The sequence below is a fragment of the Choloepus didactylus genome, chromosome 1, assembly GCF_015220235.1.
Source record: "Choloepus didactylus isolate mChoDid1 chromosome 1, mChoDid1.pri, whole genome shotgun sequence".
NCBI lineage: Eukaryota > Metazoa > Chordata > Mammalia > Pilosa > Megalonychidae > Choloepus > Choloepus didactylus.
In genome coordinates, this window is record NC_051307.1 from 85,188,287 (window position 1) to 85,210,161 (window position 21,875).

The window sequence follows — 21,875 nt, forward strand, 5'->3', positions numbered from 1 at the left end:
TACTGGCATAAAGATAGATATACTGACAAATGGAATCAAACTGAGAGTTAAGAAAGACCTTCACATCTATGGCCAATTGATATTTGACAAGGCTGCCAAGTCCACTCAACTGGGAGAGAATAGTCTTCTTCAACAAATGGTGCTAGGAGAAATGGATATCCATATCAAAAGAATGAAAGAGGACCCCTATCTCACACCTTATACAAAAATTAACTCAAAATGAATCAAAGACCTAAATATAAGAGCCAGGATCATAAAACTTCTAGAAGAACAGGTGGGGAAGCATCTTCAAGAGCTTGTGGCAGGCTATAATTTGTTAGACTTTACCTCCAAAACACAAGCAATGAAAGAAAAAATAAATAAATGGGACCTCCTCAACATTAAAAACTTTTGTTCTTTGAAGGACTTTGTCAAGAAAGTGAAAAGGCAACCTACTCAATGGGAGAAAACATTTGGAAACCACATATCTGATAAGAGTTTAATATCCAGAATATATAAAGAGATCTTACAACTCAATAATAAAAATAACCCAATTGAAAAATGGGCAAAACACTTTGAAAAAAAAAAACATACTTTCAGTTTTATTTCAGTCATGTTAGGTTACCCACAAGCTGTGAAAAGCTAGGCTACTTGGGAATAAACCATCGGTTCTACATACCACTTTGTAAGCTTGATCTCTAGTGTTTCATGTATCTTAGATCAGTTTTTTTGTTTGTTTTGTTTTATATTGTTTTGTTCCTTAAAAACAGAAAATATTAAATGAATCAGTTAAAATTGTATCTGTCACATATACACCATCCTATGGTCAGGTCACATCACCACCATTAGTAAGTCATATAGGGGTAATTAAAGCTAATCAAGTTCATATTCCTCAATGTAACCCTCCCCCTTTGTTTCCTTTAAGAAGTGAAAGGATACTATAAGAAAGCAAGCATTTAAACCATCAAAAATAAGACAAATATTCTAAGATATTTTTTAAAAATCTCAACACGAGGAGAAAAAAAATGACCTTTAGGCCTGCAGGTCACAGAACTGCTGGAACACAGCCAAGATGTGAGGGTCTAACTCAGCAGTGAAGAGGAAGTTCTCCAGGGTCACCATGTACTGCTGGATTATTTGGTGATGCTGTAAGAAGATCTGCTGGAGCCTCTCTATACAGTTCTTAAGACAAGGTGTTAAGACACTGGTCCCATCAGTCTCACATCGTATTAAGTGCTCAGTTAAGATCATGAGAAAACACTGAAATATGACAAGGAAGAGGTTCTTTTGTTCACTCTGAGCCAATTTCACTTCTTCCTGCAGCTTTCTTTCTCCTCCTCAAGAGCCCCATCCTTCCTGTTGCTGCTTCTGTTATCATCACCACTGCACCATTTGTGCTGCCTTGAAAGTTTTTCTTTAGCTTCTTCTAGCTTCTTCTGGATCTTCAGAATGTGTTTGTTCATCTTTCAAAGAGTGGTGTGCAAGATTTCCCAAAAAAAACAACCTAGTAAAGTCACAAGATAATTCTGAAAAGAAAGTCCAATTTGCTACTGCTGCACAGTAAACAATCTGTGTCTGAATCATCTTATCCACTAGTACAGCAATCATCTGTGGGTGGTTCCTCCAGCCTTCAAACATAAGTCTTAGAACATGTAACTTCCCCTCATCACTTTCTGCCAGGGTTTTGAAGACTTCATGAAACTTTGCAAGAGCACTGAAGGAATGGCTAAACAGTTTGGCTGCCAAGTGTAGCAGTCTGTACAAAGACTTCTATTTTCAAAGGGTTAAAACTGAATCCTTCAACGTCATCGTCATCCTGGTTAGGATTTGGAACATCTTTCAGAATGCTGAAGATTTCATCATTGGTTAGCCTTACTTTTAAATGCAATGGATAAACAGAGGGCAACAGAATGTCCAGGAAGGGAATTGCTACTTTCATCTCCATACTTGTAAATGCAGGTTAGGTTGGCAGGACACAGAGCTGAGAAGGTAGGAGGCACGATATCTAATATACGCTGATGGTATGACAATCCCATACACTTTTCCAGTACTTCTCTGACAAACTGGTTTGGGACTTTTGGGGTCTTCAGTAAGACAATCTGACCAATCTTCTGCTTACAACATGGCCTACTGAATATTTTAAGCCAATTGCTGAGACCTACTGCTCAGAAAAATGAATCCCTCCAATATACAACTGCTCACTGAAAATGTACCTGATCACCCAAGAGCTCTGTTGGGGATATACAAAGAGATGAATGTTGTTCCCATGCCTGCCAATACAACACCCATTCTGCAGACCCTGGGTCAAGTTATTTTGACTTTCAACTCTAATTATTTAAGAAATACATTTCATGTGGCCATGATTTCCATAGACAGTGATTCCTCTGATGGATCTGGGCAAGTAAATTTCAGACTTTTTGGAAAGGATTTACCATTTTAGATGCCATTAAGAATATTTGTGATTCATGGAAGGAAGTAAAAATAACAACATTAACAGAAGTTTGGAAAAAGTTGATTCCAACGCTCATAGATGACTTTGAGGGGTTCAGAACTTCAGTGGAGGAAGTAACTGCAGATGCAGTGGAAATGCAAGAGGATGAGAATTAGAAGTAGAGCTGAAGATGTCACTGAATTGCTAAAATCTCATGATAAAACTTGAACATACGAAGAGTTGCTTCTTAATGGATGAGCGAAGAAAGAAGTTTCTTGAGATGGAATCTACTCCTGGTGAAGACACTAACATTGTTGAAATAACAACAAAGGATTTAAAATATTACATAAACTTAGTTCATAAAGCAGTGTGCCAGTTTGAATGCATTATGTCCCTCAAAATGCCATTATCTTTAATGTAATCTTGTGTGGGCAGACATATCAGTGCTGATTAGATTGTAATTCTTTGAGTGTTCCCATGGAAATGTGACCCACCCAACTGTAGGTGATAACTTTGTTTGGATAATTTCCATGGAGGTGTTGCTCCACCCATTCAGGGTGGATCTGAATTAAATTACTGGAGCACTATATAAGCTCAGACAGAAGGAGCGTGCTTGCTACAGCCAAGAGGGACACTTTGAAGAATGCACTGGAACTGAGAGAGGAGCGTCAGCTTACAGAGACATTTTGGAAATGGCCTTTGAAAGCAGACTTTTGCTCCAGTGAAGCTAAGAGAGGATAAATGCCCTGAGAGCAACTAAGAGTGACATTTTTAAGGAGCTGAAGCCTAGAGAGGAACATCCTGGGAGAAAGCCATTTTGAAACCAGAACTTTGGAGCAGACGCCAGCCACGTGCCTTCCCAGCTAACAGATTATCCGGACACCATTGGCCATCCTCCAGTGAAGGTACCTGATTGTTGATGACTTACCTTGGACACTTTATGGCCTTAAGACTGTAACTTGGTAACCAAATAAACCCCCTTTATAAAAGCCAATCCATTTCTGGTGCTTTGCATTCCAGCAGCATTAGCAAACTAGAACAGATTTTGGTACCAGAAGTGGGTGCTGATGCTGCTGTGTTTACAAATACCAAACATGCTGGAGTGGCTTCTTAAATGGATAAGGGGAAGATTCTGCAAGAATTGTGAGGAGCTTGATAGAAAAGGTCTAAACTGCTTTGAAGAGACTATTTGGGGAAATATGGACTCTAAAGATACTTCTGACGAGGCCTTGAGCAGAAATGATTAAAGTGTTCTTGCAAACTGGAATAAAGGAGATCCTTGTTTTAAAGTGGCAGAGAGTTTGGCAAAATTGAGTCCTGGTGTTGGATGGAAGGCAGAATTTGAAAGCAACAACCTGGAATATTTAGCTGATGAGATCTCCAAGCAAAATATAGAAGAAGTAGCCTGGCTTCTTCTTGCAACTTACAGTAAAATGTGACAGAACAGAGATAAACTTAGAACTGAACTCTTGGGTTCAAAGAAACCAGAATCTGAAGGTTTGGAAAATTCCAGGCTTCCAGGGGGTGGAATCCCAGAAGCTACAGCCCAATGTGAGGATTTAACTGAACGTGGAACCCAACCACCATTTCAGTACAAGCCAAGACTGGAAACGGAGTTATCCAGAAAGGATTTGTGGAAAGTCCTATTGTCTGATGGCTTTGACACCTGTGTGCTTCATGCAAAGCCTACAGAATTGTTGCGAGATCTTTATAGACGGAGCCACTGCCAGTCTGGACTGAAGGAGGCAAACAAGGAACAAATTGAAGGAAAAATTCCTTCAAAGACGGAGCCATGGAGGTTAAGGTCTGGAGTCAAGAGGTCTCAGGCTGGGAAAGCAGAGTGGCCCACATGCATGGAAAGGGTGAGTGTGCCCCAGAGGTCGAGGAGAGCCTGGCCACCACCCCACTGTTCTGTAGGGGTTGAGTGTGTGCCCCAGAGATGGAAGAGAATCCAATTGCTGCCCCAATGCTTGAGGAAGGTGGGGCCTAGAAGGTGGTCTCCTCAATGTGTGGATATGTTAGAGAACGCACCCATGTTTGGAGAGGAAAGCGCTGCCGAAAAGGCCCTTAGGAAGGGTTAGACCCCTGCTCTCTCAAGCCCCAAGGATGCAATGTCATTCTGTTAATGACTCTCAGACTTTCAAATCTAATGGAGTTTGTCCTGTGGGCTTTAGGAACTGTTTTGGTCCTGTTAACCCTGTTTTCCTTACTGTTTCTCCTTATGGCAATGGGAATGTTTATCCTATGACTGTCCCTCCTTTGTATATTGGAAGCACATAACTTGTTCTAAGTTCACAGATCCACAGCTAAAGGAGAATTATGCCTTAGGACCGACCACACCTATAACTGATTTTGATGCGCTCTTATTGTTACTGAAATGATTTAAGTTTCTGTGATATTGCTGTGGGATGAATGTATTTTGTATATGGAAAGTTAATGTCATTTTGGGGTCCAGGGAGTGGAATGTGCCGGTTTGAATGTACTATGTCCCCCAAAATGCCATTATCTTTGATGTAATCTTGTGTGGGCAGACATATCAGTGTTGATTAGATTGTAATTCTTTGAGTGTTTCCATGGAGATGCAACCCACCCAACTGTAGGTGATGACTTTGTTTGGATAATTTCCATGGAGATGTTGCCCCACCCATTCAGGGTGGATCTGAATTAAATTACTGGAGCACTATATAAGCTCAGACAGAAGGCACGCGCTTGCTACAGCCAAGAGGGACACTTTGAAGAATCCACTGGAACTGAGAGAGGAGCGTCAGTTTACAGAGACATTTGGAGATAGCCTTTGAAAGCAGACTTTTGCTCCAGTGAGGCTAAGAGAGGACAAATGCCCTGAGAGCAACTAAGAGTGACATTTTTAAGGAGCTGAAGCCTAGAGAGGAACATCCTGGGAGAAAGCTATTTTGAAACCAGAACTTTGGAGCAGATGCAAGCCACATGCCTTCCCAACTAACAGAGATTTTCTGGACACCATTGGCCATCCTCTAGTGAAGGTACCTGATAGTTAATGACTTACCTTGGACGCTTTATGGCCTTAAGACTATAACTTGGTAACCAAATAAAATGCCTTTATAAAAGCCGATCTATTTCTGGTGTTTTGCATTCCAACAGCATTAGCAAACTAGAACAAGCAGCAACAGGGTTTAAGAGGATTGACGGGAATTTTGAAAGAAGGTCCACTGTAAGTAAAATGCTACGAAACAGTATCATAAGCTACAGAGAATCTTTTTATGAAAGAAAAAGTCCTTCAATGCAGCAAGCTTCATTGTTGTCTTTTTGCCACAGACACCCTAACTTCATCAACCATCACCTTGATCAGTCATCAGCCATCAACATTGAGGCAAGACCCTCCACCAGCAAAAAGATTACAACTCACTAAAGGCTGAGATGATGATTAGCATTTTTTAGCAATGAATTATTTTTTTTAATTCAGTTTTATTGAAATATAGTCACAAACCATACAATCATCCATGGTATACAATCAACTGTTCACAGTATGATCATATAGTTATGCATTCATCACCACAATCTATTTCTGAACATTTTCCTTACATCAGAAAGAATCAGAATAAGAATAAAAAATAAAAGTGAAAAGAGAATACCCAAACCATCCCCCCATCCCACCCTATTTGTCATTTAGTTTTTACTCCCATTTTTCTACTGATTTTTTTCCAATTTTTTAACTTTGTTTATCAAAAAATTAAAAACAAACAGGCAAACAACAACCAAAAAAACCCCACAACATTTCAAACAAAGCAATGGATTAAGGAAAACAAATAACCTAAAATAACTACTTTGCTTCCAATATGTTCCTACCATACCCCAAGAAAATTAATAAACCATGTCCAAACAGAGGAGTAAGAAAAACAAATAATCTAAAATAACTACATTGCTTCCAACATGTTCCTTCCATACCCCAAGAAAATTAACAACCCCTAAGAAAACAAAGGAATAAGACAAAAAAAAAAACCTAAAATAACTCTATTGCTTCCAACATGATCTTACTATATCCAAGAAAGTTTACAAACCATAATCATTCCTGAGCATTCCCATAACATTGAGATTACCCTCCATAGTTTATCTGTTCTTATTAGATTATCATTCCCCCTCCACTAATTGGTATCTCTAGGTCCCCTACATTCTACAGTATAAAACATTGTACATTTTTCACAGAATTCACATTAGTGATAACATACAATATCTCTCTTTTTGTGCCTGGCTTATTTTGCTCAGCATTATGTCTTTTTTTTTTTTTTTTTTAATCTTCATTTTATTGAGATATATTCATATACCACGCAGTCATACAAAACAAATCGTACTTTCGATTGTTCACAGTACCATTACATAGTTGTACATTCATCACCCAAATCAATCCCTGATACCTTCATTAGCACACACACAAGAATAACAAGAATAATAATTAGAGTGAAAAAGAGCAATTGAAGTAAAAAAGAACACTGGGTACCTTTGTCTGTTTCTTGCCTTCCCCTATTTTTCTACTCATCCATCCATAAACTAGACAAAGTGGAGTGTGGTCCTTATGGCTTTCCCAATCCCCTTGTCACCCCTCATAAGCTACATTTTTATACAACTGTCTTCGAGATTCATGGGTTCTGGGTTGTAGTTTGATAGTTTCAGGTATCCACCACCAGCTACCCCAATTCTTTAGAACCTAAAAAGGGTTGTCTAAAGTGTGCGTAAGAGTGCCCACCAGAGTGACCTCTCAGCTCCTTTTGGATTCTCTCTGCCACTGAAGCTTATTTCATTTCCTTTCACATCCCCCTTTTGGTCAAGAAGATGTTCTCCGTCCCACGATGCCGGGTCTACATTCCTCCCCGGGAGTCATATTCCACGTTGCCAGGGAGATTCACTCCCCTGGGTGTCTGATCCCACGTAGGGGGGAGGGCAGTGATTTCACCTTTCAAGTTGGCTTAGCTAGAGAGACAGGGCCACATCTGAGCAACAAAGAGGCATTCGGGAAGAGGCTCTTAGGCACAACCATAGGGAGGCCTAGCCTCTCCTTTGCAGCAACCGTCTTCCCAATGGTAAAACCTGTGGTAGAGGGCTGAACCCATCAAACCACCAGTCCCCCATGTCCGCGGCCATGCCAGCAACCATGGAGGTGGGGCAGGCGAGCACCCCCGCATTCTCCACAGGCTCCTCAAGGGGGCACCACATCTTTTTTTTTTTTCCTTGTTTTTTTTTTTTTTTTAACTTTATCTTCTTTTTTAAATCAACTGTATGAAAAAAAAAGTTAAAAAGAAAACAAACATACAATAAAAGAACATTTCAAGGAGACCATAACGAGGGAGTAAGAAAAAGACAACTAACCTAAGATAACTGCTTAACTTCCAACATGTTCATACTTTACCCCGAGAAAGTTACCTAATATAGCAACATTTCTGTGAACTTGCTCCTACTATATCCATCAGAAATTCACAGACCATAGTCATTCCTGGGCATCCCCAGAACGTTAAATAGCTTATCTGTTCTTCTTGGATTATTGTTCCCCCTTCCTTAATTGCTCTCTATTGCTAGTTCCCCTACATTCTACATTATAAACCATTTGTTTTACATTTTTCAAAGTTCACATTAGTGGTAGCATATAATATTTCTCTTTTTGTGCCTGGCTTATTTCGCTTAGCATTATGTCTTCAAGGTTCATCCATGTTGTCATATGTTTCACGAGATCGTTCCTTCTTACTGCTGCGTAGTATTCCATCGTGTGTATATACCACATTTTATTTATCCACTCATCAGTTGAAGGACATTTGGGTTGTTTCCATCTTTTGGCAATTGTGAATAATGCTGCTATGAACATTGGCGTGCAGATATCTGTTCGTGTCACTGCTTTCCGATCTTCCGGGTATATACCGAGAAGTGCAATCGCTGGATCGAATGGTAACTCTATCTCTAGTTTTCTAAGGAACTGCCAAACTGACTTCCAGAGTGGCTGAACCATTATACAGTCCCACCAACAGTGAATAAGAGTTCCAATTTCTCCACATCCCCTCCAGCATTTGTAGTTTCCTGTTTGTTTAATGGCAGCCATTCTAACCGGTGTTAGATGGTATCTCATTGTGGTCTTAATTTGCATCTCTCTAATAGCTAGTGAAGCTGAACATTTTTTCATGTGTTTCTTGGCCATTTGTATTTCCTCTTCAGAGAACTGTCTTTTCATATCTTTTGCCCATTTTATAATTGGGCCGACTGTACTATTGTCATTGAGTTGTAGGATTTCTTTATATATGCAAGATATCAGTCTTTTGTCAGATACATGGTTTCCAAAAATTTTTTCCCATTGAGTTGGCTGCCTCTTTACCTTTTTGAGAAATTCCTTTGAGATGCAGAAACTTCTAAGCTTGAGGAGTTCCCATTTATCTATTTTCTCTTTTGTTGCTTGTGCTTTGGGTGTACAGTCTAGGAAGTGGCCGCCTAATACAAGGTCTTGAAGATGATTTCCTACATTATCTTCTAGGAGTTTTATGGTACTTTCTTTTATATTGAGATCTTTGGTCCATTTTGAGTTAATTTTTGTGTAGGGGGTGAGGTAGGGGTCCTCTTTCATTCTTTTGGATATGGATATCCAACTCTCCCAGCCCCATTTGTTGAAAAGACCATTATGACTCAGTTCAGTGACTTTGGGGGCCTTATCAAAGATCAGTCGGCCATAGATCTGAGGGTCTATCTCCGAATTCTCAATTCGATTCCATTGATCTATATGTCTATCTTTGTGCCAGTACCATGCTGTTTTGGCAACTGTGGCTTTATAATAAGCTTCAAAGTCAGGGAGTGTAAGTCCTCCCACTTCGTTTTTCTTTTTTAGAGTGTCTTTAGCAATTCGAGGCATCTTCCCTTTCCAAATAAATTTAATAATTAGCTTTTCCAAGTCTGCAAAGTAGGTTGTTGGAATTTTGATTGGGATTGCATTGAATCTGTAGATGAGTTTGGGTAGAATTGACATCTTAATGACATTTAGCCTTCCTATCCATGAACATGGAATATTTTTCCATCTTTTAAGGTCCCCTTCTATTTCTTTTAGTAGAGTTATGTAGTTTTCTTTGTATAGGTCTTTTACATCTTTGGTTAAGTTTATTCCTAGGTACTTGATTTTTTAGTTGCTATTGAAAATGGTATCTTTTTCCTGAGTGTCTCTTCAGTTTGTTCATTTCTAGCATATAGAAACATTACGGACTTATGTGCATTAACCTTGTATCCCGCTACTTTGCTAAATTTGTTTATTAGCTCTAGTAGCTGTATCGTCGATTTCTCAGGGTTTTCTAGATATAAGATCATATCATCTGCAAACAATGACAGTTTTACTTCTTCTTTTCCAATTTGGATGCCTTTTATTTCTTTGTCTTGCCGGATTGCCCTGGCTAGCACTTCCAGCACAATGTTGAATAACAGTGGTGACAGCGGGCATCCTTGTCTTGTTCCTGATCTTAGAGGGAAGGCTTTCAGTCTCTCACCATTGAGTACTATGCTGGCTGTGGGTTTTTCATATATGCTCTTTATCATGTTGAGGAAGTTTCCTTCAATTCCTACCTTTTGAAGTGTTTTTATCAAAAACGTATGTTGGATTTTGTCAAATGCTTTTTCAGCATCTATTGAGATGATCAATTGATTTTTCCCTTTTGACTTGTTAATGTGTTGTAATACATTGATTGATTTTCTTATGTTGAACCATCCTTGCATGCCTGGAATAAACCCCACTTGGTCATGGTGTATGATTTTTTTAATGTGTCTTTGGATTCGATTTGCAAGTATTTTGTTGACGATTTTTGCATCTATATTCATTAAGGAGATTGGCCGGTAGTTTTCCTTGTTTGTAACATCTTTGCCTGGTTTTGGTATTAGATTGATGTTAGCTTCATAAAATGAGTTAGGTAGTGTTCCATTTTCTTCAATGTTTTGAAAGATTTTGAGTAAGATTGGTGTCAGTTCTTTCTGGAAAGTTTGGTAGAATTCCCCTGTGAAGCCATCTGGCCCTGGGCATTTATTTGTGGGAAGACTTTTGATGACTGATTGGATCTCTTTGCTTGTGATAGGTTGGTTGAGGTCTTCTATTTCTTCCCTGGTCAGTCTAGGTTGTTCATATGTTTCCAGGAAATTGTCCATTTCCTCTACATTATCCAGTTTGTTGCCATACAGTTGTTCATAGTATCCTCTTATAATTTTTTTAATTTCTTCAGGATCTGCAGTTATGTCACCTTTTTCATTCATTATTTTGTTTATATGGGTCTTCTCTCTTTTTGATTTTGTCAGTCTAGCTAGGGGCTTGTCAATCTTGTTGATCTTCTCAAAGAACCAACTTTGGTGATATTTATCCTCTCTATTGTTTTTTTGTTCTCTATGTGATTTATTTCTGCTTTAATCCTTGTTATTTCTTTTCTTGTACTTGGTTTAGGATTGGTTTGCTGTTCATTTTCTAGCTTCTTCAGTTGATCCATTAGTTCTTTGATTTTGGCTCTTTCTTCCTTTTTAATATATGCGTTTAGTGCTATAAATTTCCCCCTTAGCACTGCTTTTGCTGCATCCCATAGGTTTTGGTATGTTGTGTTCTCATTTTCATTCGTCTCTATATATTTAGCAATTTCTCTTGCTATTTCTTCTTTAACCCACTGATTGTTTAGGAGTGTGTTGTTTAACCTCCAGGTATTTGTGAATTTTCTAAGTCTCTGATGGTTATTGACTTCTAATTGTATTCCATTGTGGTCAGAGAATGTGCTTTGAATAATTTCAATCTTTTTAAATTTATTGAGGCTTGTTTTATGTCCCAGCATATGATCTATTCTGGAGAAAGTTCCGTGAGCACTAGAAAAGTATGTGTATCCTGGTGATTTGGGATGTAATGTCCTGTAGATGTCTGTTAAATCTAATTCATTTATCAGATTGTTTAGGTTTTCAATTTCCTTATTGGTCTTCTGTCTGGTTGATCTATCTATAGGAGAGAGTGATGTGTTGAAGTCTCCCACAATTATTGTGGAAACATCAATTGCTTCCTTTAGTTTTGCCAGTGTTTCTCTCATGTATTTTGTGGCACCTTGATTGGGTGCATAGACATTTACGATTGTTATTTCTTCTTGCTGAATTGCCCCTTTTATTAGTACGTAGTGGCCTTCTTTGTCTCTCAAAACATCCCTGCATTTGAAGTCTATTTTGTCTGAGATTAAAATTGGTACACCTGCTTTCTTTTGGCTGTAGCTTGCATGAAATATTTTTTTCCATCCTTTCACTTTCAGTTTCTTTGTGTCCCTGTGTCTAAGATGAGTCTCTTGTATGCAACATATTGATGGTTCATTTTTTTTGATCCATTCTGCGAATCTATATCTTTTAATTGGGGAGTTTAATCCATTTACATTCAACGTTATAACCGTGAAGGCTTTTCTTGAATCCGCCATCTTATCCTTTGGTTTATGTTTGTCATAATTTTTCCCCTCTGTCTATTAATATCCTTTATTGTACCCATACCGAATCTCTTTAGTACTGAACCTTTCTCCAAGTCTCTCTGTCCTGTCTTTGTTTCTCTGTCTGTAGGGCTCCCTTGAGTATCTCCAGTAGGGCAGGTCTCTTGTTAGCAAATTCTCTCAGCATTTCTTTGTCTGTGAAAAATTTAAGCTCTCCCTCAAATTTGAAGGAGAGCTTTGCTGGATAAAGTATTCTTGGCTGGAAATTTTTCTCACTCAGAATTTTAAATAGATCGTGCCACTGCCTTCTTGCCTCCATGGTGGCTGCTGAGTAGTCACTACTTAGTCTTATGCTGTTTCCTTTGTATGTGGTGAATTGCTTTTCTCTTGCTGCTTTCAGAACTTGCTCCTTCTCTTCTGTGTTTGATAGTGTGATCACTATATGTCTCGGAGTGGGTTTATTTGGATTTATTGTATTTGGAGTTCGCTGAGCATTTATGATTTGTGTATTTATGTTGTTTAGAAGATTTGGGAAGTTTTCCCCAACAATTTCTTTGAATACTCTTCCTAGACCTTTACCCTTTTCTTCCCCTTCTGGGACACCAATGAGTCTTATATTCAGACGTTTCATATTATCTATCATATCCCTGAGGTCCATTTCGATTTTTTCAATTTTTTTCCCCATTCTTTCTTTTATGTTTTCATTTTCCATTCTGTCATCTTCGAGGTCACTGATTCGTTGTTCAACTTCCTCTAGTCTTGTACTATGAGTGTCCAGAATCTTTTTAATTTGGTCAACAGTTTCTTTAATTTCCATAAGATCATCCATTTTTTTATTTAGTCTTGCAATGTCTTCTTTATGCTCTTCTAGGGTCTTCTTGATTTCCTTTATCTCCCGTACTATGGTCTCATTGTTCATCTTTAGTTCTTTGAGTAGCTGCTCTAGGTGCTGTGTCTCTTCTGGTCTTTTGATTTGGGTGCTTGGGCTTGGGTTATCCATATCGTCTGTTTTTTTCATATGCTTTATAATTTTCTGTTGTTTTTGGCCTCGTGGCATTTGCTGAACTTGATAGGGTTCTTTGAGGATTTGTAGACCAATTGAAGTCCTTATCTCTAATTTATCAGATCTACAGCTTCGTGGAGTACACTTTCTCTAACTAACCAGCAGGTGGCGTCCACGAGCCACCTGTTCTCCACAAGCCAGTTCTCCCCTGCTTAGCCTTTTTGGTGAGTGGGGGAGTGAGTCTTGTGGGGTCCAATTGGTGTACCAAGCTTGCGTGTGTAGTTGGTGTTGCCTGCCCTGTATATGGGGCATGTTTCTGGGCAGTCAGGGAGGGGGGGGGTGGCTCTAACAATCAAATCTCCCTGGTGATCCTAGAGTTTTAAAGCTGCTGCAATAGTCTAATCCTTCAGTTCAGTCCTGCCACAGTTTGTCTCTGCCACTGACCCACAAGTCCTTGGTATTGGCGTATGGCTCCTGAGACTTGCAAGTGGGCCCCTCTTCCAGGCCGTGCACCCCGGGTCCTCTGTTGAGGGATGACTGTGCTATGTCACAGGTGAGTGCCGTCCCCCCAGGGCAGTTCTGGGCTGCTGGGCTGTGTAGGGAGGCTCCCAGTCTGCTGAAATGATGGCTGAATGGGGCTTTGTTAATTCACACTGCTCTACCTTCCCAACTCTGGGACTATCAGCTGAGGTTGCAGGGAAGGCTAATGTCCACACCCAGTTTTGTGGTGTGTGCCTGTTATTTGAAGCACTTCCGTCACACTGGGTTGTCTGGGGCAGTTCTGGGCTATGGGGCTGGCAATGGGCAGGAGTGTTTCCTGTCCACCAGGATGATGGCTGTGGGCGGACACCCCCCTTTTCTTGGGAAGTTGTGGTGTTTAGTGAATTTTCTCAACCACTGGATTATTGCGTTTTGTCTCAGAGCTCTCCTAGTTCTGCTCTTGACTTGACCTGCCCAAATAGTAAGTCTTTGAAGCTTTCTGTATTGGGCTTCTTAGAGTACTTGTTTTAGAAAAAGAAAAAGGGTTTTAAAAAAAAAAAAAAAAAAAAAAAAAAAAAAACAACAACAACAAAAAAAAACGGGCCCTCCTCGGAGATCTAATGGGTTATTGAAATGCTAAGAGACAAAGCAACCAGGGCCATTAAGGAAAGGTCCACAGGGCAGAGAGATCAGCTTTGCTTCGGGATTTGCATATGCGCCTCAGGGCCCTTCCCCTTCTATGTTCACCAGAACTCCAAAAATCCTCCGCTTTTATTTTGGAGTTTTTCGTGTTGTTTTTTTCTATGCCTGTCTCCTCTCTGCTGGGCTGGCTGCTCTCAGATTCTCTGGTGTCTGGTCTCAGTCTATCTATGGTTGGAGTCTGTATCAGTAGAATGAGTTTCCGATAAGAGCAGCCACTGCAGTTCTCCCTTCTCCTTCCCGGAGCTGACAGCCCCTCCTCCCCCGGGACTGAGCCTGGCAGGGAGGGGCGCGGGTCCCCCGGCCACAAAAACCCACAGATTTTGCTGATCTCAGCAGTTCCACGTTTTCATGAGTGTTGTATGAAGTATGCCCAAAGTCAGATTGCTCTGTGGTGTCCAGTCCACGCAGTTCCTGGCTTTCTACCTACTTTCCTGGAGGAGTAACTAAAACATACAGCTCACCAGTCTGCCATCTTGCCCCGCCTCCGCAATGAATTATTTTTAATGAAGATATGCACATTGTTTTTTAGACATAATACTATTACACACATAATACACTACAGCATAGTGCAAACTTAGCTTTATGTGAACTAGGAAGCAAAAACATTCATGTGATTTGCTTTATTATGATATTCACTTTATTGTCATGGTCTGAGACCAAATCCACAAATTCTCTGAGGTATGCCTATAAGTGGTTTAAACTCTCCATTCAAAATGCAGGGATTGGCAGAATGGTTAAAAAAAAAAAAAAAGAAAAGCATGACTCAACTATACACTGTTTACGAAAAATTTCCCTTAACTGCAAAGACACAAGTTGAAAGTTTGAAATGATGGAAAAATATATACCACACATATAAAAACCAAAGAGCTGGGGTTGCTATATTAATATCAGATAAAGCAGACTTTAGGTAAAAACTGTTACAAGGGATTAAAAAGATAAGTATATAATGATAAAGGGGACAATTCAACAAGAAACATAACAATTATAAATATATATGCACCTACCAGCAAAGCCTCAAAATATATGAAGCAAATATTGACAGTTTTGAAGGGAGAGCTAGATGATTCTACAACAATGGTAGATAACTTCAACCCACCACCTTCAACAATGGATAGAACATCTAGACAGAAGGTTAATAACGAAATAAAAGATTTGAATGATACTCTAAACCAATTAGGCCTAAGACATATATAGAACACTTAACCCAACAGCAGAAAAATATATATTCTTCTCTAGTGCACATGGATCATTTTCCAGTACAGACCGTATGTTAGGTCACAAAGCAAGTCTCAATAAATTAAAAAATACTGACATCATACAATGTATCTTCTTCAACAACAATGGAATGAAGTTATAAAACAATAACAGAGGGAGAACTGAAAAATTCACAAATATGTGCAAATTAAATATATAAGTCAAAGAAGAAACCACAAGAGAAATTAAGAAATATCTTGAGGTAAATGAAAATGAAAACACAAAATACGCAAACATATTGGATGCAACAAAGGCAGTGCTGAGAGGGAAACTTATAGCTCTAAATGTATACATTAAAAAGAAAGAATGATCTCATATCAGAGATAATCTCACAAATGGAGGAAAAAAGAAGAGCAAGCTAAATCCAATGCAAGCAGAAGAAAGGAAATTAAAAGATGTGATTAAAGATAAGTAATTCAGAGAATAAAAAAGAGGGAATCAACAAAACCAAAAGTTAGTTCTTTGAAATTATCAATAAAACTGACATGCCTTTAGCCAGACAGACAAGGAAAAAAGAGAAAGAATGCAAATAACTAAAATCAAAAATGAAAGGAGAGGAGGAAGCTAAGATGGTGGCATAGAGAGGAGTGGAAGCTAGTTAGTCCCCCTGGAACAACTAATAAACAACCAGGAAAAACTAGTAAATAATCTGGAATAACTGCGGGGGGACAAACACGACTGTCCACTCATCCTACACCAACCTGAATTGGAGGAATGCCTGAGATTGCAGCATAAAATCTGTAAATAAAAACTGCAGACCTGAGGTGAGAGCCCCCTCCCCCATGGCAAACTGCAAAGCCTGAGAGCCCCCTCCCACACAGCAAACTGCAAAGCCTCACTGTGCTAGAGAGCAGTACTCTCTGAGCAACTGAATATAACTCAGCTGAGCTCCAACCAGGGTTTTAATTAACAAGCATGGACTGCTCAATACAAGTTACAAATCCCCAACAGGCAGAGGCTTTTGGTGATGACTGACCTTGGAGACCCAGAGGACCTCTCTGGAATGAAGGGGGAGCCCAGAGGACCAGATGCTGTCTCTGGCTGACAGGTGAAACTTGGTCCTGAAGGGGGGATTTCTGTCCCTTTTTCAGCTCAGTGGAGAAAGCCTCAGCCATTTTCAGTTCCCAGCACTCTGACCCAGACAAGGGTGGACACAGCACAGGCAGAGAGACTATTTGAATGCAAATGACCTCTCCCCAGGGGGTGTAAATTCCCTAAGAGGAAAAAGGTGGTGCCAAGCTCTGCTACCTGCCTTCCATTCAGAAGCAGACCCCAGAGCCTGGGGGAAAACAGCCACGGGCCCACATCCTTACACCAGTCTGGAGCTACAGGCTGACAGGCACTACCTGCTGGGCAGAAAAGCACAGTGACTTGAGGCTTCACAGGGTGTATCAATTTTCTAAGACTCACCTTCAGGGAGATGTGATACTGTTGCCTTCTTCTAGACCTGAGCCCATTCTGGTCTTGGAAAACCTGATTGGGGTAACCAAGGAAACCAGGTGACGAGACAACAGAAAACTACAACTTACACTAAGAAAAACAAAGTTATGGCCCAGTCAAAGGAAAAAACTTACTCTTCAACTGAGATACAGGAATTTAAACAACTAAAACTAAATTCAAAAAGTTTAGGGAAGATATGGCAAAAGAGATAAAGCATATAATGAAAACACTGGGAGAACATAAGGTAGAAATCAAAAGTTCGAAAAAACAACTGGCAGAATCTATGGAAATGAAAGGCAAAACACAAGAGAGGAAAGATGCAATGGAGACATACAACAACAGATCTCAAGAAGCAGAAGAAAACACTCAGGAACTGGAGAACAAGACACCTGAAAGCCTACACACAGAAGAACAGATAGAGAAAAGAATGGAAAAATATGAGCAATGTCTCCAGGAACTGAATGACTACATGAAATGCAGGAATGTATGTGTTATTGGGTCCCAGAAGGAGAACAGAAGGGAAAAGGGGCAGAAGCAATAAAAGAGGAAATAATCAATGAAAATTTCCCATCTCTTATGAAAGACATAAAATTACGGATCCAAGAAGCACAGCGTGCCCCAAACAGAATAGATCTGAATAGGCCTACCCTAAGACACTTAATAATCAGATTATCACATGTCAAAGATAAAGAGAGAATCCTGAAAGCAGCAAGAGAAAAGTGATCCATCACATACCAGGAAAGCTTGATAAGACTATGTGCAGATTTCTCAGTAGAAACCATGGAGGCAAGAAGAAAGTGGGGTGATATATTTAAGATACTGAAAGAGAAAAACTACCAACCAAGAATCCTATATCTGGCAAAACTGTCCTTCAGATATGAGGGAGAGCTTAAATATTCTCTGACAAATGGACAATGAGAGAGTTTGTGAACAAGATACCTGCTCTACAGGAAACACTAAAGGGAACACTACAGACTGAAAGGGAAAGACAGGAGTGAGAGGTTTGGAACACAATTTTGGGAGATAGCACAGCAATGTGGGTACAATGAACAAAGATGACTGTGAGTATGGTTGAAGGAGGAAGGTTAGGAGTGTGTGGGACACCAGAAGGAAAGAGGAAAGATATAGACTAGGACTGTATAACTCAGTGAAACTTACGGTGCTCAACGATTATGATAAAAGGTACAAATAGGTTTTTACATGAGGTAGAACAAATGAATGTCACTACTGCAAGATGTTAAAAATAGGAAGGGATTGTGGGAAAAATACAATCAATGCGAACTAGAGAATATTTTTTTAAAAAAAAGACACAGTAACTCCTCACTGCCCACAGGGCCAAGTTCAAACTCCTCTCTTATATATTTAAGACAGAGCTAGCTGACTGTTGGGGATTGAATCATGTAACCCACAAAAGACATGTTTAAATCTTACTTGGAGTTCTCATAGATATAAACCCATTTTTAAATAGTATTTTTGAATATGGTAAGGTAAGTAAGGGTGTGGACTCATTTGTGAGTAGGCTCTTTGAAGATCCTATTTAGATGAGGTCAAATTGAATTGGGGTGGCTGTTCATCCACTTTACTGGAGTCCTTATAAGAAAAGGAAATGTGGATATAGTCAGTAGAAACTAGAAGTCAGAAGCAGTTAGAGAATGAAGCAGTTCACCATGTGAAGAAGGCAGAAATGCAAGTCAAGGACCCCCAAGGATTGTGGCAAACTAGAACAGAATGTTACAGACTCCGGAGAAAAGTATGGCCTGCCAAGATCTTGAATTTGGACTTTCAGCCTCCAAAACCGTGAAACAATAAATTCTTGCTGCTTAAGCCAACCAGTGTCTGGTATTAGTCATAGTAACCCACTATTTTACATGGATCACTCTCCGATGCGAACACTCACTTCCAGGACATTTGTGACATGCACATACACAGATGCCACGCCCCACTCCTGGATTGGAACCCCCACTAGGAGTGCCTGTGCCATGTCCATCCAAGACCGAAGGTACAGCTCAGTCTGATCTTCTGTGGTAAGTCATCATGTGGTGCTTTCTCTGTGGTCTGTTCTCCTTGAGCATAGCTGCTCAGAAGACTAATCTACAGAAGATTTGCAGGCTATAAACTGTCACTAGTCTGCTGTGAGATAAGCACAGATATTGAGAGTAAGCATTTAGAAACAATTTGACCAAGAAAACGCATGCTTTAAATCTTATAATAAAAAATGGAGCTTGAAAAAAAATGAAAGGCGGAACATGACTATCAACCCCACAGAAATAAAAAGGAGTATAGGAGGCTACTATGAACAACTGTAAGCATATTAGACAACCTAGATAAAAAATAAAAATTCATAGAAAGGCACCAAATACCTACACTGACTAAAGAAGAAATAGAAGATCTCAACAGATGAATTACTAGTAAAGGGATTGAATCAATAAAAAAACTGTGAAGATAAAAAACTCCAGAATCAGATGGCTTCACAGTGAATTTTAACAAACATTCTAAGAAAAATTAACAACAATCTTGCTCAAACTCTTCCAAAAAATGGAAGAGGGAGGAACACTCCCTAATTCATTGTATGAGGCCAACATCACCCTAATACCAAACCAGCTAAAGAAACCCCAAGAAAAGAAAATTACAGAGCAATATACCTTATGAATACAGATGCAAACCATCACACACACCCAAATAGTAGCAAACTGAATCCAACAGCTCATTAATTGAATTATACACCATGATCAAGTGGGATTTATCCCAAGGGTGGGATAAAGGAACTAGCAAGGGTGGTTCATCAAAAAAAAATCACTTAATATAATAAACCACATTAACAAAAACAAAGGAAGAAAACATGAAAATTCATTTAATGCACTTGATTAAAAAACACTTGGAAAACTAGGACTAGAAGGGAAATTGCTCAACATGATAAAGGACATATATGAAAAACCCACAGCTAACATCATACTCAATGTGAAAAACTGAAAGTTTTACCTCTAAGATAAGGAACAAGACAAGGATGCCCACTGTCACCACTGTCATGCTCAATGTCACCATTGTTATTCAACATTGTACTGGAAGTTCTTACCAGAGCAATTAGGTAAGAAAAGGAAATAACAGACATTCAAATTGTAAAGGAAGAAGTAAAACACTCTTTATTTGCAGATGACAGGATCCTACATACAGAAAATGCAGAAGAAATCCACAACAAAGCTACTAGAACTAATAAACAAATTCATCAAAGTGGCAGAGTAGAAGATTGACATGCAAAAATTAGTAGTATTTCTATACACTAGTAATAAGCAATCTGAGGAGGAAATCAAGAAAAAATTCCATTTACAATAGCAACTAAAAGAATCAAATATGCAAGAATAAATCTAATCAAGGATATAAAGGATTTATACACAGAAAACTATAAAACATTGCTGAAAGAAATCAAAGAAGACCTAAATAAATGGAAAGATAGTCATTGCTCATGGCTTGGAAGACTAAATATTGTTAAGATGTAAATCCCATCGAAAGCAATTTACAGACTCATCACAATCCCCATCAAAATTCCAACAGCCTTCTTTGCAGAAATGGAGAGGCCAATCATCAATTTAGATGGAAAGCTAAGGAGCCCTGAATAACAAAAGCCATCTTGAAAAATAAGAAACTTGGAGGACTCACATTTTCCTAACTTAAAATTTATTACAAAACTATAGTAATCAAAACAGCATGGTACTGGCCCAAGGACAGACATATTGACCAATGGAATCAAATTGAGAGTTCAGAAATAAACACTCACTTCTATGGCCAACTGATTTCTGACAATGATGCCAAGTCCATTCACTGGGAAAAGAATAGTTTCTTCTATATATGGTGCTGGGAAAACTGGATAACCATATGCAAAAGAAAGAAGTGGACCCCTAACTCACGCCATAAACAAAAATGAACTCAAAATGGATCACACTCCTAAGTAAAAGAATCAGAAACATAAAACTCCTAGGGAAGCATCTTCAGGTTTCTTAGACTTTACACCCAAAGCATGAGTAACAAAAGAAAAAATAGATAAATGGGACCTCATCAAAATTTGAAACTTTTGTGCACCAAAGGACTTTACCATGAAAGTAAAAAGACAACCAACATTTGTACAGGTTAGTATGATGCCAAGAGTAAACTGGGCAGAGAATAAAAAAGTATTTGAGGGACTGGGGAAAAATGTGGAAACATTAAACTTTCCCACCTGGGGAATTCCTGATATTCTCACAAGCATTGGGAGCTAACAATTTAATAGGCCAAGCTCTCAATATTGGGGCTTGCCCTTATGAAACTTATTCCTGCAAAGGAAAAGCTAAGCCTACTTATAATTATGTGTAAGAGTCACCCCCAGAGAACCTCTTTTGTTACTCAGACGTAGCCTTTCTCTCTAAACCAACTCTGCAGGTAAACTCACTGCCCTCACCACTATATGGAACATGACTCCCAGGGGCGTAAATCTCCCTAGCAACATGGGACATGACTCCCAGAGATAAGCCTGGCCCTGGCATCATGGGATTGAGAAACTCTTCTTGGACCAAAAGGGGAAGAGAAATGAAACAAAATAAAGTTTTAGTGGCTGAGAGAGTTCAAATGGAGTCGAGAGGTCATTCTGGAGGTTATTCTTATGCATTATACAGATACTCCTTTTTAGTTTTAGTGTATTCAAATAGTTAGAAGGAAATACCTGAAACTGTTGGACTGTAATCCAGTAGCACTGATTCTTGAAGATGATTGTATAACTATATAGCTTTTATGGTATGACTGTGTAATTGTGAAAACCTTGCAACTGACTCTCCCTCTAGCCAGTGTATGGACAGATGAGTAAGAAAATAAAGTCAAAAAAATAAATACTGGGGGATAAGAGGTATAGGATGTTTTCGGTGTTCTCTTTTATTCTTATTTTTATTTGGAGTAATGAAAATGTTCAAAAATTGACAGTGGTGATAAATGCACAACTATATTATGATACCATGAACCACTGATTGTACACTTTGGATGATTATCTGGTATGTGAATATATCTCAATAAAATTGCATTTAAAAAAAGACAACCAACAGAATGGGAGAAAATATTTGGAAACCACATATTCAATAATGGTTTAATATCCAGAATATATAAAGAAATCCAGGAACTCAACAAAAAAAAAAGACAACCAACCAAT

At 39.1% G+C, this 21,875-nt stretch overlaps 1 pseudogene; it reads right to left on the reverse strand.

The window, feature by feature from the left end:
- Nucleotides 1–1,011: 1,011 nt before the first annotated feature.
- Nucleotides 1,012–21,875, reverse strand: part of LOC119517834 — a 33,147-nt pseudogene continuing 12,283 nt past the window's right edge.